This window comes from Haematobia irritans, chromosome 5 (genome assembly GCF_050003625.1).
Source record: "Haematobia irritans isolate KBUSLIRL chromosome 5, ASM5000362v1, whole genome shotgun sequence".
Lineage (NCBI taxonomy): Eukaryota > Metazoa > Arthropoda > Insecta > Diptera > Muscidae > Haematobia > Haematobia irritans.
This window is the reverse complement of record NC_134401.1, coordinates 113,434,653-113,450,059: the sequence shown is the minus strand read 5'-3', so window position 1 is coordinate 113,450,059 and position 15,407 is coordinate 113,434,653. Positions and strand designations below refer to the sequence as shown.

Below are 15,407 nucleotides of genomic sequence, written 5' to 3'. Positions count from 1 at the left end.
TGCCTTGATTTGGTTCGATCTACAATGATTATTGAATTTAAATAAATTGATATTTCTTTGTTGTTTTGACAGGAATTGCAATGCCATTGACAGAAATATTTAGATTTTTGCTTTGAGGCACTACATGGCGCGCGCATTTCCCTGAGGGGTTCCTTATACATATTGTTTCAGATTTGGATGCATTTACTTTTATGCCCCACTTGGTATAAAATTCATTGATAATGTTGAGATGGATAGTAGAAGAGGAAACTCGTTATGGGTATAGATCATGCAGTCGTCAGCATAGAGAATGGCTTTGGATCTGAGAGTTGTGTGCGGAAAATCGTGTTGGAATAAATTGAACAATAGTGGTGCGAGGACACTGCCTTGCGGCACTCCACTTTTGACATTCCCATATGACGATTTTATGTTGTCGATTTCCACGCAAAATCTACGGTCCGTAAAGTAATTAAAAAGAATTTTTACAATGAATGGATCCACATCTAGGCCACATCTACAAACTTATCATTAACAAGATGATGGTAAACAATGAATATAAAAAAATACACCCAAAGAAATTAGTAGAACAGAAGCACAAAAATATAACAACAAACAACGACTGCTGTTTTAGCAGACTTTTTTCTATGAGTGTAATAATAAATAATTAAAAAAAAAATTGAAGGATAAACAAGTAAGGAAAGTCTAAAGTCGGGCGGGGCCGATATATTATACCCTGCACCACTTTGTAGATCTAAATTTTCGATACCATATCACATCCGTCAAATGTGTTGGGTGCTATATATAAAGGTTTGTCCCAAATACATACATTTAAATATCACTCGATCTGGACAGAATTTGATAGACTTCTACAAAATCTATAGACTCAAAATGCTAATGCACTAGGGTGGAACACAATGTTAGTAAAAAAAATATGGGAAACATTTAAATCTGAAGCAATTTTAAGGAAACTTCGCAAAAGTTTATTTATGATTTATTGCTCGATATATATGTATTAGAAGTTTAGGAAAATTAGAGTCATTTTTACAACTTTTCGGCTAAGCAGGGGCGATTTTACAAGGAAAATGTTGGTATTTTGACCATTTTTGTCCAAATCAGAAAAACATATATATGGGAGCTATATCTAAATCCGAACCGATTTCAACCAAATTTGGCACACATGACTATATTACTAATTGTACTCCTAGTGCAAAATTTCAACCAAATTGGACCAAAACTCTGGCTTCTGGGGCCATATAAGTCCATATCGGGCGAAAAATATATATGGAAGCTATATCTAAATCTGAACCGATTTCAATCGAATTTGGCACACATGACTATACTACCAATTGTACTCCTTGTGCAAAATTTCAAGCTAATCGGGATAAAACTCTGTTTCTGGGTCCATATAAGTGCATATCGAGCGAAAGATATATATGGGAGCTATATCTAAATCTGAATCGATTTCAACCAAATTTGGCACGCATAGCTACAATGCTAAATCTACTCCCTGTGCAAAATTTCAATCAAATTAGGCCAAAACTCTGGCTTTTAGGATCATATTAGTCCATATCGGGCGAGCTATATCTAAATCTGAACCGATTTCAATCAAATTTTGCACACTTGACTATACTAATAATTGTATTCCTAGTGCAAAGTTTCAACCAAATTCGGCCAAAAATCTGGCTTCTGGGGCCATATAAGTCCATATTGGGCGAAAGATATATATGGGAGCTAGATCTAAATCTGAACCGATTTCAATAAAATTTTGCACACTTGACTATACGACTAGGTGTTATGTTTGTACAAAATTTCAAGCAAATCGGTATAAAACTTTGGCTACTGGGTCCATATTAGTGCATATCGGGCGAAAGATATATATAGGAGCTATATCTAAATCTGAACCGATTTCTTCCAAAATCAATAGGGTTCTATTCTGACCCAAATTAGGAACATGTGCCAAATTTGAAGGCGATTGGACTTAAATTGCGACCTAGACTTTGATCACAAAAATGTGTTCACAGACAGACGGACGGACAGACTGACATGGTTATATCGACTCAGGGACCCACCCTGAGCATTATTGCCAAAGACACCATGTGTCTATCTCGTCTCCTTCTGGGTGCTACAAACATACCGTGGGTGCTACAAACATACTGTGGAACAGGTGTGGCGCAGGGTATAATGAAATAATATTAAAAAAAATATTAAAGGTAAAAACAAATGGTAAATTGTTTAAATCTAAATTTAAAATTCAGTGAAGATAATCAAAAGCTACAATGAATTTGAAAATATTGTACAAGTTCCCAACATAAAAAATACTCCCGTCAACGTTTCTCACAAAAAAATATACTTTTCTACCAAAACAATTTTTTTACCACGAAAAGAAGGAAGCTTCATCCAGAAGTTTAAGATCAAGGTATCAATGAAAGAATAAGATCGAAAAACTGTATTTTAAATATTAACAAAAAGGACTGACTGACTGACAAAAAAAATGAAAAAAATCTTGAGGGAAAACCGCTTGGAACACACACACACTTATTATGACAAAGAAATATTCTGCCTTATTAAAACAAAGAAGTGGATCAGATTGAATAAACCTGTGCCGTGGAAGACATTACCCATGATGGTAATGTCCATCATGGGTAGGAGACATAACAAAGTCTTATAAATTTATGGTATGATTGTTGCAGAAAATTGTTCATACATAATCTCCATGCGGCTATTATTACTTTCCTTACCAGAGATCCAATGCATTCGTGGGTTCAATGGACTACAGTTTTCAACAAAAGCTATGCATGCAGTTACATGTACTCGTCTGGTAAATTGGCATATTAATCAAAGGAGAAAAGAACAAAGTGTGAATGGATTTGGTGCAAAACTCTCTGGTAGTATATTTCCTAGTCTACACTAGGATAAAAATTTCATTGTTTTCAATTTTGCCGCATATTTGCTTTTATTTACAAAAAATATAGACTCCTGGAAAATTTTTTCGCTCTCTCGCTCTTTGAAAATCAATTTCGAAAATTTTCTCTGAAAATTTACCATAAATTTCTATAGTTATAAATGTGTTTGATTGCGTTCATATTTTCGATTTCTTTGAGAATGCGAAAAATGAAAAAAAAAAACTAAATAGACAAACATTTCTGGGGTCTTGCTGCTCGGTAAATTTTCTTCATATTCATTTTGGGGGAAAACAAACAAATGGCCCTCTCAATAATATACACTTCAGTTGCTCTAGATGAGTATAAGCAAATTGTGGTTGTTGTTGTTTTTGATTTTGTTGTTGTTGTTTTTTTTTTAATTTTCGAAATTATAGACCCCAAATGAATTTGAGATTTTTTCGAATATGGATCTTTAGTCTGTTTTAGTTTCTCCTGCGGGTCGGTATAAAAATCGAAAATTCTCGGTGTCATTGAAGAAAAACTACATAGAGTGCCTGAGATTGCATTTTAAAAATAGCCATTTTTAGTTTAACAAATTATCGTATAAACGGTATTAAAAGAAAATATCTCTCAAATATATACAACCTATAAAATGCGATTAATTTAAGAAATAAAATTTTTATAGTCAAATTTCAAAAAAAAAAACAACGACAAAAAATAAAACAGAAATCAAAAGTTACTCCCCCAATAAATTGACAAAAAACGAAACCATTCAATCAATTACTTTGTGTCTTCGGTGTTTTTTCCTCTATTCCTTGTGCTGTGCTAAATGAAAATTTCTTTTCAAAAAAATCATTCATAATTTCTATTTTATATAAGAATTTTCTACCATCATCCCAAAAGAACAACAGAAAATATGTACAAGTTTTGAGGAGGTATCCAAGCGAAAAAGTGGACAAGTGAAATTTGTTTTTCTTTATTTTTTGATGTTCGCGTTTGATCATGATGAAGATGAAGAATTAAAAAAAAAATAAATACTGAAATAATACAGTAGCCAGCCAGTGGCTGGTATAATGCGACGTGTAGTGATGATGTGAAAATCAAGTGTATATGTAGCACAATATGCATATACACACACACACACAGCTATACTATTACAAATACGACAAGATTGCGAATATTTGCCCCCTGCTGTTATTACCGATGAATGATGCCACTGTTGTCTCTTCCAAATCCTTATGTACCGTTATGCATCGTTTTGTTGTGGTAGTTGGCAATGTTTATTTCGAAATAATAGAACAGGGTGTCTGTCACTTAACTTGTTTTGTGTTTGACAAGATCCCCTATGTGGTGCAATTGGTATGTGATGAAATGATAAACGGATCAAAAAGTGCCTACGAAGCTTTTTAAAATTAAATTGATTTTGTTGGTTTGCTACGGTTTTAAAGTACTTATAAAAAATAAATTAAAAACAAGATCCCGGGATCACGTTCCCGGAAAAAATCCCTAAGCCACATACATACCCTATTTACAATACATATGGTACATAAAAACAATACATATTTTTATCAAATTTGATTTTCTTGCACTTGAAATTTCCCTTTTCCAAAAATTTTAATATGCCATTACAAATGAAATGAATGAGATCATATAGCGTCCAGGGATGGAAAATAAAGTACTATAGTACTTTTTTAATACGGTCAGCGAGTACCCCCGCGAATGATTTAGTACCTTTTGTGTAGAGTTTTGAGCCGATATCAAATTTATGGTACAAAATAGTTTTGACAAAATGTTTTAATATTTTGAGAAAGTCTTCAACAAACTTATTTGCTAATAGCCTTTCACAAATTTGGCAAACCAGTCAAGTGTGCATGTGAAGAAAATTTTGTCAAAATTTTATTTCTTTAGAAATCTTTGTCAAAATGTTATTTCTATAGAAAATTTCGTCAAAATGTTATTTCTATAAAAAATTTTGTCAAAATGTTATTTCTAAAGCAAATCTTGTCAAAATTTTATTTCTGTAGAAAATTTTGTCAAAATTTAGTTTGCTATTGTGAAAATTTTATTTCAATAGAAAATTTTTGGCAAAATGTTATTTCTATAGAAAATTTTGTCAAAATTTTATTTCTATAGAAAATTATGTCAAAATTTTATTTCTATTGAAAACCATGTCAAAATTTTATTTATATAGAAAATTTTGTCAAAAAATTTATTTCTATAGAAAATTTTGTCAAAGTTTTATTTCTATAGAAAATTTTGTCAAAATTTTATTTCTATAGAAAATTTTGTCAAAGTTTTATTTCTATTTTATTTTGTCAAAATTTTATTTCTATTTTATTTTGTCAAAATTTTATTTCTGTAGAAAATTTAGTCAATATGTTATTCCTATAGAAAATTTAGTCTAAATTGTATTCCTATAGAAAATTTTGTCAAAATTTTATTTCTATAGAAAACTTTGCCAAAATTTTATTTCTATAGAAAAATTTGGCAAAATTTTATTTCTATAGAAAACTTTGTTAAAACTTTATTTCTGTAGAAAATTTTGTCAACATTTAGTTCTATAGAAAATTTTATCAAAATTTCATTTCTATAGAAAATTGTGTCAAAATTTTATTTATATGGAACATTTTGTCAAAATTTTATTTCCATAGAAATTTTTGTCAAAATTTTGTTTCTATAGAAAATTATGTCAAAGTTTTATTTCTATAGAAAATTTTGTCAAAATTTTATTTCTATGGATCATTTTCTCAAAATTTTGTTTCCATAGAAATTTTTGTGAAATTTTTATTTCTATAGAAAATGTTGTCAAAATTTAATTTCTATAGAAAATTTTGTCAAAATTTAGTTTCTATAGAAAATTTTGTTATTTATAAAGAAAATTTTGTCAAATTTTTATTTCTATAGAAAATTTAGCAAAATGTTATTCCTATAGAAAATTTATCAAAATGTTATTCCTATAGAAAATTTAGTCAAAATTTTATTTCTATAGACAATTTTTTGAAAATTTAGTTTGCTATAGAAATTTTGTCAAAATTTTATTTCTATAGAAAATTTTATCAAAATTTTATTTCTATAGAAAATTTGTCAAAATTTTATTTCTATAGAAAATTTTGTCAAAAATTTATTTCTAGTGCAAATTTTGTCAAAATTTTATTTCTATAGAAAATTTTGTCAAAGTTTTATTTCTATAGAAAATTTTGCCAAAATTTTATTTCTATGGAATATTTTGTCAAAATTTTATTTCCATCGAAATTTTTGTCAAAATTTTATTTGTGTGAAAAATTTAGTCAAAATGTTATTCCTATAGAAAATTTAGTCAAAATTGTATTCCTATAGAAAATTTAGTCAACATTTTATTTCAATAGAAAATTTTGTCAAAATTTTATTTTTATGGAACATTTTGTCAAAATTTTATTTCTATAGAAAATTTTGTCAAAATTTTATTTATATGGAACATTTTGTCAAAATTTTATTTCCATAGAAATTTTTGTCGAAATTTTGTTTCTATAGAAAATTATGTCAAAGTTTTATTCCTATAGAAAATTTAGTCAAAATTTTATTTCTATAGAACATTTAGTGAAAATTTTATTTCTATGGAAAATTTTGTCAAAATTTTGTTCATATAGAAAATGTTGTCAAAGTTTTATTTCTGTAGAAAATTATGTCAAAATTTTATTTCTATTGAAAACCATGTCAAAATTTTATTTATATAGAAAATTTTGTCAAAGTTTTATTTCTATAGAAAATTTTGTCAAAATTTTATTTCTATAGAAAATTTTGTCAAAGTTTTATTTCTATAGAAAATTTTGTCAAAATTTAATTTCTATGGAACATTTTGTCAAAATTTTATTTCTGTAGAAAATTTTGTCAAAATTTTATTTCTGTAGAAAATTTAGTCAATATGTTATTCCTATAGAAAATTTAGTCTAAATTGTATTCCTATAGAAAATTTTGTCAACATTTTATTTCTATAGAAAACTTTGCCAAAATTTTATTTCTATAGAAAAATTTGGCAAAATTTTATTTCTATAGAAAACTTTGTTAAAATTTTATTTCTGTAGAAAATTTTGTCATAATTTAGTTCTATATAAAATTTTATCAAAATTTTATTTCTATAGAAAATTTTGTCAAAATTTTATTTATATGGAACATTTTGTCAAAATTTTATTTCCATAGAAATTTTTGTCAAAATTTTGTTTCTATAGAAAATTATGTCAAAGTTTTATTTCTATAGAAAATTTTGTCAAAATTTTATTTCTATGGATCATTTTGTCAAAATTTTGCTTGCATAGAAATTTTTGTGAAATTTTTATTTCTATAGAAAATGTTGTCAAAATTTAATTTCTATAGAAAATTTTGTCAAAATTTAGTTTCTATAGAAAATTTTGTCAAAATTTTATTTTTATAGAAAATTTTGTCAAATTGTTATTTTTAAAGAAAATTTTGTCAAATTTTATTTCTAATGAAAATTTTGTAAAGATTTTATTTCTATGGAACATTTTGTCAAAATTTTATTTCTATAGAAAATTTTGTCAAAATTTTATTTCTATAGAAAATTTTTTCAAAATTTTATTTCTAAAGAAAATTATATCCCTATAGAAAATTTTGTCAAAATTTTATTTCTATAGAAAATTCTGTCAAAATTTTATTTCTAAAGAAAATTTAGCAAACTGCTATTCCTATAGAAAATTTATCAAAATGTTATTCCTATAGAAAATTTAGTCAAAATTTTATTTCTATAGAAAATTTGTAAAAATTTTATTTCTATAGAAAATTTTGTCAAAATTTTATTTCTAGTGCAAATTTTGTCAAAATTTTATTTCTATAGAAAATTTTGTCAAAATTTTATTTCTATAGAAAATTTTGTCAAAGTTTTATTTCTATAGAAAATTTTGCCAAAATTTTATTTCTATGGAATGTTTTGTCAAAATTTTATTTCCATCGAAATTTTTGTCAAAATTTTATTTTTGTGAAAAATTTAGTCAAAATATTATTCCTATAGAAAATTTCGTCAAAATTGTATTCCTATAGAAAATTTTGTCAACATTTTATTTCTATAAAAAAATTTTGTCAAAATTTTATTTTTATGGAACATTTTGTCAAAATTTTATTTCTATAGAAAATTTTGTCAAAATTTTATTTATATGGAACATTTTGTCAAAATTTTATTTCCATAGAAATTTTTGTCAAAATTTTGTTTCTATAGAAAATTATGTCAAAGTTTTATTCCTATAGAAAATTTAGTCAATATTTTATTTCTATAGAAAATTTAGTGAAAATTTTATTTCTATGGAAAATTTTGTCAAAATTTTATTCATATAGAAAATGTTGTCAAAGTTTTATTTCTATAGAAAATTTTGTCAAAATTTTATTTCTATGGAACATTTAGTGAAAATTTTATTTCTATAGAAAATTTTGTCAAAATTTTATTTCTGTAGAAAGTTTTGTCAAAATTTTATTTCTGTAGAAAATTTAGTCAAAATGTTATTCCTATAGAAAATTTAGTCAAAATTGTATTTCTATAGAAAATTTTGTCAAAATTTTATTTCTGTAGAAAATTTTGTCAAAATTTTATTTCCATAGAAAATTTTGTCAAAAGTGTATTTCTATAGAAAATTTTGTCAAAATTTTATTTCTGTAGAAAATTTTGTCAAAATTTTATTTCTGTAGAAAATTTAGTCAAAATGTTATTCCTATAGAAAATTTTGTCAAAATTGTATTTCTATAGAAAATTTTGTCAAAATTTTATTTCTATAGAAAATTTTGTCAAAATTTTATTTCCATAGAAAGTTTTGTCAAAAGTGTATTTCTATAGAAAATTTTGTCAAAATTTTATTTCTGTAGAAAATTTTGTCAAAATTTTATTTCTGTAGAAAATTTAGTCAAAATATTATTGCTATAGAAAATTTAGTCAAAATTGTATTCCTATAGAAAATTTTGTCAAAATTTTATTTCTATAGAAAATTTTGTCAAAATTTTATTTCCATAGAAAATTTTGTCAAAAGTGTATTTCTATAGAAAATTTTGTCAAAATTTTATTTCTGTTGTTTTTTTTTTGCAGCTTAAAACCATACATTGACAATACTACAAGTGTAGCTTAACCAACAGAGGAAAAGAATGTTTGTCATATTTATTTGGGCAAAGCCCTATAGACTGCAAGATAGTTGGATGAACCTTTTTTCGGAAGGTTCAAGTGTGGTTCATTGTTGGGTTTAATGAACTGCCTGAATTTATTCTGATAATTGGTTGATAGTTTTGCTACAAGTAGAGGATGCTGATGAGGAATGTGGTAATTCCGAAACGTGCGTCCATCCAACCATCTTGCAGTCTATAGGGCTTTGCCCAAATAAATTTGACAAACATTCTTTTCCTCTGTTGGTTAAGCTACACTTGTAGTTTAGTCAATGTATGGTTTTAAGCTGCAATAAAAAAACAACAACAATGCTTAAAGAACAAAACCAACAATAACAAAACAAAAAAAATTTATTTCTATAGAAAATTTTGTCAAAATTTTATTTCTATAGAAAATGTTATGAACATTTTATTTTTATAGAATATTTAGTCAAAATTTTATTTCTATAAAATATGTTGTCAACATTTTATTTCTATAGAAAATGTTGTCAACATTTTTTTTCTATAGAAAATTTTGTCAAAATTTTATCCATATAGAAAATTTTGTCAGAATTTTATATTACATAGAAAATTTCGTCAAAAATTTATTTTTATTCATTTATGGAAAATTTATGGAGTATCATGAATTCTACTAATATAACAAACAGCAAAAAAAACTAAAATTTTTGGTAGAATTCTAACAACTGTGGCAACCTTGATTACAATACTACCAGAGAGTATTAAGAAAACAAGAGGACGAAAATTTCTCTTCTACACAAACAACAAATGTCAACCGTATAGATGTCGCACAATGCCTGCAGCTTTGGTATAACCGACGTTGCGGTCGAAGCGCTGCTTTGATAAATTCTTTATTAAGGCATCGGCAGTTTGTAATTTCAAATTGTCTGCCAAAAAATTTACTAGAATGAAAAGATTTATATAAAAGAACATTTGTTATTACAAAGTAGGTTCTAAATCCTATTTTTCTTATGTTTCATAAGGCCGGCAGAGATCTGAACTGAGTGACGGCGACGCAAACGGTATGATATTTGAGAGAAGCGCCGACAAAAACTGCATGACATTAGATAAATTTCCTCATAACTGCCACCTACTGTCGCAGTTTCGCTTGACAGTTTCGTTCTCTTGTTTTCTTAACACTCTCTGATACTACGGTGGTCTTTGTAAGGGGATATAAAACTAAATAAATATTTAAAATTGTGGAGTTGACAAACAAAATTTTATTTTCTTTAAAATTCAGTCTAAAGGAGCTCCTGACAATAATCTTCTATTTGAATTTTTGTTGAAATTTAGTGAGAAGTACTTTTTCGCTCAAAAAAAGCCTTTTTTGTACTTTCTTAAAAGTTGTATTTTCCATCCCTGATAGCGTTTAGCTTTAACATATATTGATTTCCTTACATATTTATTTCACTGTATGCAATCACCGACAATGACATAAAAAACAGTTTGTCTTTATTTAAAAATACTTAAAATAGAAAAAAAAAAACAACACAAATTAAATAGCATTTGTACATGATAAATGAATGTTAAGTATTTTTTTGTTCACATTCCTCCTAAAATAAATCAAGAAATACCAGAATTTTGCTTTGATAATGAAAGTAATTTACAAAGTAAACTGAGACAAATATCATATGATTTTAGTAAGATTTTGTAGGCGCCATTAAAACAAATCCTCCAAGGATAAAAAAGCGTGGATAGATAACGAATAATTTTTCTAGTGTCAAAAAATTATTATGATAATAATGATGGACTCATACGCTTTCAAATCCAAACCTCATGAGTTTCACGCAATTTCTTGAGTCACGACGAATTTCATTTCACGCGTTCTCCTCTAGTACTCACATAATCTTACTTTAGAATAATGTCAAAGGAATGTATCAACAGCTAACACAGACGATATAAATTAAATCACAACAGAAAACAAATAATATAAGTATGTATATTCCGTCACACCCACCTTGTCTTCGTGTCTACTGGGCTTTATTGCGACGCATGAGTGTTATTTTCCATGAAATTGCCTTTGACTATACTTACTGTATAAAATAAATGCCAAGAAGCGTGTCATTTTACTTCGTATTAAAAATGATGAAATTGGTTTATATAAATACGAAAAAAAACATGCCCGGTTCCAAAGATTTTGTCTTTACACTAATGATTTTGGTATTGATTCCGAGCCAAAAAAGCGGAGAATTGAAGTAAGGACACATTTAAGACAAAATTCTCATTTAAATTTGAGTTTTCCGTAAAATTCGCCTTTAAAATAGTCTTGAAAGACCTCTCCTATATTTGAACGCTTTTTTGCTTTATAGTTAAGATGCAAATTTAAATGCAATTTCATTAATTTTAAAGAATTTTTCACAATTATTAAAGACAAGATGGCCTTAGTCAAACAAGATTTTCTTTCATTTTAAGGTACCTATTTTTAAGTCGAATCACTTAATTATAAGGACAAACTGCCCTTATGGAAAAGTTTATCATCTTTTGGACAAGGAAAAAAACTTAATATCAGAGAAATGCGTCTTCTATGCTAGGCAAAAAATGACAGATATTCTCCCATCCCATCAACCTGTACACTTCCCGAAGATAAATTTAAAGATTTTACCTATGAAGACTATATCAGATTCCGGATTTATTATTATTATTATTTAAAAGAACAATTTTTGTTTGAGTTTTAGAGGAATCATTAACAGAAAGTGTGCAAGAAAATAATGAAATAACGCCTTGATTTGAAATCAAAAATCTGCAGATTTTCTGGCAAATTGGATAAAAACTACGGTTTCTATAAGCCCAAGAAGTAAAATCGGGAGATCGGTCTATATATATATACCAAAACCTGGACCGATACTCTAAAATTTCGGTCTAAAATTTCGGTCCTCAGAAAGGAAAACTTTTCATTTACAAAACTTATAGTCGGATATCTACAATAGGTCAACGAGTATTTTCAGCGCAAAAGGAGCGCCTTAACAGCATTCAATTTTCCTGTCAATACTAAAATACTTCTAGATTTCCTAAAACCTCCAGATTTTCAATTTCAGGCAAATTGAATACAAACTACGGTGTCTATAAGCCCAAGAAGTACAATCTGGAGATCGGTCTATATGGGAGCTATACCAAAATATGGACCAATACTCACCATTTTTGGCACACCTCTTTTTGGCCTTAAAATACCTTTAGATTTCCAATTTCAGGCAAATTGGATAACAACTACGCTTTATATAAGCCCAAGAAATAGCATCGAGAGATCGATCGGGCTATACCAAAATATGGGCCGATACTAACCATTTTTGGTACACCTCTTTATGGTCCTAAAATATCTCTAGATTTCCAATTTAAGGCAAATTGGATAAAAACTACTGTTTCTAAAAGGCCAAGACCCCAAACCGGGAGGTCGGTTTATATGGGGACTATATTAAAATCAGGACCGATATAGCCCATCTTCGAACTTGACCTGCCTGCAGACAAAAGACGAGTTTATGCAAAATTTCCCCACGATTGCTTCATTATTGAAAACTGTAGCGTGATTACAACAGACAGACAGACAGAATTAGGACAGACGGACATGGTTATATCGTCTAAGAATTTCTCCCTGATCAAGAATATATATACTTTATATAGTCGGAAATTGATATTTCGATGTGTTACAAACGGAATGACAAACTTATTATACCCCCGTCACCATTCTATGGTGGTGCGTATAAAAAGAAGTTTGTCTAGATTCACATTTTTACTTCCTTAAGGATTTGACCTTCCCTTAAGAATCTTGGTATTGAATCCCAGCCGAAGATGCTGCTTGTTGAAAAAATAAGGACATTTTTTAGGGAGCCAATATAGCTTTAAATCTAAGCTGAATAAAATTAAAACTAGGATTGATATCTTATATATCGAATTTGCTTTCTTTTTTGTGATAAATATACAAAAAATAAATATACGGGGTTGATCCATTTCCCGTAGGGAAATGGATCCACTTAGTTGTAACGTCCACTTAGTTGTAACGTCCACTTAGTTGTAACGTCCTTTCTTTGACATTGTTGCAAATCCTTTTTTATCTGCTTGAGAAAAGAAAACATTTCTTTTACAAAACTTATAGTCGGATATCTACAATCAGTCAACGAGTATTTTCAGCGCAAAAGGAGCACCTTAACAGCATTAAATTTTCCTGTCAATGTTCTATAAATTGTTATTTTTATTACAATGAATTTTTATTTATTTTTTTTTTAATAAAATGAGTATTTAAAACTTATTTTCACTAATTTCTATAATTTCGGTTTTAACCGGTTAACCGGTTTTGAGCAAAATAAAAAAACCGGAAACCGTTTTTTAAAAAATTGTAATTTTCGGATAAACCGAAAACCGTTTTTTCATAAAATCCGGTTATTTGGACACCCTAATCTCTACTCTAATGAAAATTTGCCTTACTTCAATGACAATTAGACTTTTGCGGAGGGACGCAAATTTCAAAGATATGTGTTCTAAATTTAAAGAAAATAATTTTAAAACTAAGATTACACTGTGACGCAAATATCAACTTTTTGACACCAAACAAAAAATCATCTATTCCAGCCGCAAGTACTTGATGATACGAGAAAAGTAATTTCTAAATTGGTTGTTTGGATTTGTTGTGTCCTCCTAAGGGGACATCGGTAGTCAAAGGGTTCAAATAAGGAAATTTTAATTTAAAAAATGTTCATAACACAGTACATTTTTTAAATTAAAATTTCCTTATTTGAACCCTTTGACTACCGATGTCCTCTTAGGAGGACATTGGAAATAAAATCTTAATAAACTTGAAATAATTTCCATACGAGTGAGCACTAAAATGCATTTGTATAATTTGTTTTTTTTAATTTTGAGACAATTTTTCTACTGTACGTCTCTAGTAAATGGACATTAATACAAAAACTTTACCTAATATTATTTCGGATTTTTTTTTTATTTTTCTCACACTTCGATAGATATAGGTCAAACTATTTTCGCAAGGCCATTTGGTCACACAAACTACAGAATAGTCTTCAGGCTTGTTTTTTTTTTTTTTAATTATATGTTCCATAGCAATTGAATCTAAAAATTATGCATTTTGCAATTGTGTTTAATTTAAACCCCTCTTAAACGTTTAATGAGGAGAATTTTAAGCAATACCAAAAGCCACCATGTCGTATGAGTATTTCTTTTTGACTGGGAAATCATTCATTCGTCACCATGGAGAAGTTCACAATAAACTCAATATCACGCCTTTTTAAGATCTTTTCATACAAGGCAAAAGCCAAGACAAAGCAATTTCAACCCTACACCGAAAAAAATAATTATCTAATATAAATGAACCGAATAGTCAAAGTGAGCCTGAAATATCGAAATGCCACTTTACCTAAGCTAACCTAATATAAAAAAAATTAAAAAAGGATAACGTTTAAATCTTTTCTTTAAAATTTTTAAATTAAATTTGGGAAGCGAAATTTGTTTCCCTCCGTTAAATTCATATGCCTTTGAAATAAGGCAAATTTTCTTTAAAGTAAAACAAATGATTTTTGATTTATAGAAATATGCCCATATAGAAAACAATTTGTTGACAGATTATAGGGAAAATTAGTTTATTTTATTTTTTTTTTTGTATATTTGGGAAATTCTAAATGCTCCCAAAAAAAAAAATATTTCCAATTCTATACTTCGTCACTACAGCATTTGATATTATGTTTATAATACATCGTAATATAAGTTGTCAAAACATAAATTATTCCCACAAAATTGGTTGAATCATATTAAATGTTTAATTGCATAAATTGTTTTCATTGATATTGATGAGTGGTGCTATCATTTCCATGATTGAAACAATTTCAATTAAAAATCAAATTAATCAATTACTTTAATATACATGTACAGTATATGTTCAAAATTAATATATTAGATATACGGCCATTTTCATGTAGCTTCGTTATAATTAACCAGTTAACAGAAAATAAATTGCAAATATATTCTCTCCGGTTAACATAAACTGAAGAAATTTCAGAAATTAACTTCCTAATTGACATATGGAATATGTAGGCAATATGACATATATGTCTATAATGCCATTTAAAAGTTCGTTAGCCAACATAGCACTAACGGCCTTAAATTAAAATGGCTAAACATTTTTTACATTTAAATTTTAAATATTTACTTAATGAATGAATGGGTGGGTATATAGTAGATATGAAAAGCCACCTACAACAATGCCGAATGAGAACAATTGAGATTTAGTCCGACAACTCAATATGTGAAATATTTCAATATACTATTTGACACGAAAACAAAAATATGAATTGAATCACAAACCTTTTTATACCCTGCGCCACACTGTGGAACAGGGTATTATAAGTTAGTGCATATGCTTGCAACACCCAAAAGGAGACGAGATAGACACATGGTGTCTTTGGCAATATTGCT

At 27.9% G+C, this 15,407-nt stretch overlaps 1 protein-coding gene across 3 annotated transcripts in view; it reads left to right on the top strand.

The window, feature by feature from the left end:
- The first annotated feature begins 3,346 nt into the window (after positions 1 to 3,346).
- The window catches only part of LOC142239080 (uncharacterized), a 37,772-nt gene continuing 25,711 nt past the window's right edge, over positions 3,347 to 15,407 (top strand). For 2 of the 3 annotated variants that reach the window (XM_075310844.1, XM_075310842.1), the window contains exon 1: positions 3,347 to 3,471. The gene's annotated coding sequence lies outside the window, so the exon portion shown is untranslated. Of the gene's footprint in view, positions 3,472 to 3,640; positions 3,797 to 15,407 lie in introns of those variants that run through there. The other variant, XM_075310843.1, reaches the window with a different exon arrangement.